This window comes from Bison bison, unplaced genomic scaffold, assembly GCF_000754665.1.
Source record: "Bison bison bison isolate TAMUID 2011002044 unplaced genomic scaffold, Bison_UMD1.0 scf7180017864080, whole genome shotgun sequence".
NCBI classification, from domain to species: domain Eukaryota; kingdom Metazoa; phylum Chordata; class Mammalia; order Artiodactyla; family Bovidae; genus Bison; species Bison bison.
The window spans coordinates 5,238,739-5,240,364 of record NW_011494652.1 but is presented as its reverse complement, the minus strand read 5'-3'; the positions used below and the strand labels follow the sequence as shown (position 1 = coordinate 5,240,364).

Sequence of the window (1,626 nt, the reverse complement as noted above, 5' to 3'; positions counted from 1 at the left end):
CGCCCACCCGGCCGCCCGCGCTGGCCTCCGGCGAGCCAGCTCGCCCCCTGCTCCCCGGGAGGAGTTACTGCAGCCTCGGTCCGCGCCGCGCGCTTTGCAAACGCTGGAAACTGCCCGCCACCGCGCCTGCTGTGTTCCGGGGGACCTGCACCCCGTCCTCTGGGTCAGTGCGCGACCTCCCGGACTAAGTGCGTCCTGAGACCTTGGTTCTCTCGCCCCAGAATCAGGGAGCGGAAACTGTGACCGAACTTGACTGCAGAATGGTGAAGGATGGCGCGGTTCCTGGCTGTGCCAGGCGGAAAGGAACACAAAAGCCCTTTTCTGTCCGCCGCCTCTCCCTCTAAGTTTTATCAGGTCTGTATTGAGGAACGGCTGCAGGGGTCCCGGAACACTCCTGGATGAGAGATAAGTGCATGTGGAAGAGTGTGCCCTACGTGGGACGAGGTGGCCGAGTGGTTAAGGCGATGGACTGCTAATCCATTGTGCTTTGCACGCGTGGGTTCGAATCCCATCCTCGTCGTTCGTGTTTTACGCTGGAGGTGGTTCTTAATTTTCACACCCTGGTGTCTGGGGCAGTGGCTTGAAGAGAACTGAACTGGGGATGGGACACAATTCAGGTCTCCTTTCTGTGTTTGTTCAACGTGCAGCTCCGGCAGGTTCGTACCTAGAGTGTGCGGAGCTAGTGGGAGGAAGTCGGAGCTGTACTTTTCCTTCTCCGTAGAAAGAGCGCCAAGGGCCAGAATTCTGATCAATGCAAATTGGGGTCCAAGAACTAGAGACGACCCCCCTGGAGGAGCTGCTCTGTCTAAAGAAGTAGAACTGGTGGCAGTGGAGGCGATGTTAGATTATTTAAATTATTAAATTATTCAGCGCACGGATTCCCCTTCCTCCAGCACTTCTCTCTGGGCAGAGACCTTGCATGTATCCACACACCTGCTGCCCTCCCTCACATACACAACCACGCACATTTAACACCAGTGTACACAGAAGCCGCTTAATAAGTGTTTCCAGAATGATTGACCCATGGACTCTATAAAGGGAGGAGAGGCTGTGCAGAAGGCAATTACTTCCATAGGTAACGTGTTCCAGCTCTGTGAATCTTCGGAAGGAGCTTTCGGTCCTCCCAGGGAGGGCCTGGAATGTCGGTTTAAGGTGTCTGCCTGCTGCTCCACAGGCAGTAGGGAACCAAGGTTGTTGAGTTAGGAAGTGATCAGGAGTAGGAGACCTTTATTTTGCGGCCCCAGCTTATGGAATCTGAAGCTGTCTCCTGGTAGGTAGTGTCAGAATTGAGTTGCGTTTGTAGGACACTTAGCTGGTGTCAGAGAATTGCTTGATGGGGGGTGGGGGTGGGGAGATAAAATAAACCAAACAAACCTAGGCATCAAATTTTATGTCCAAATTGTATGTATACCCTGGAGAATGAAATGGAAACCCACTCCAGTATTCTTGTTTGGAAAATCCCATGGCAGAGGAGCCTGTTGGGCTACAGTCCAAAGGGTCGAAAGAGTCAGAGGTGAGCAACTGACCACAGAAACACACACAGTGAAGACCCAGACATAGAGAACAGACTTGATGCAGTGTGGGAAGGAAAGCGTGGGACACATTGAGAGAGCAGCATGGAACCGT

At 53.4% G+C, this 1,626-nt stretch overlaps 1 non-coding gene across 1 annotated transcript; it reads left to right on the top strand.

Annotated features, from left to right (window-relative positions):
* The first annotated feature begins 438 nt into the window (after positions 1–438).
* TRNAS-GCU lies at positions 439–520 on the top strand. The gene has a single exon. It is a non-coding gene; the product is annotated as a tRNA-Ser (tRNA).
* The last annotated feature ends 1,106 nt before the right edge of the window (positions 521–1,626 follow it).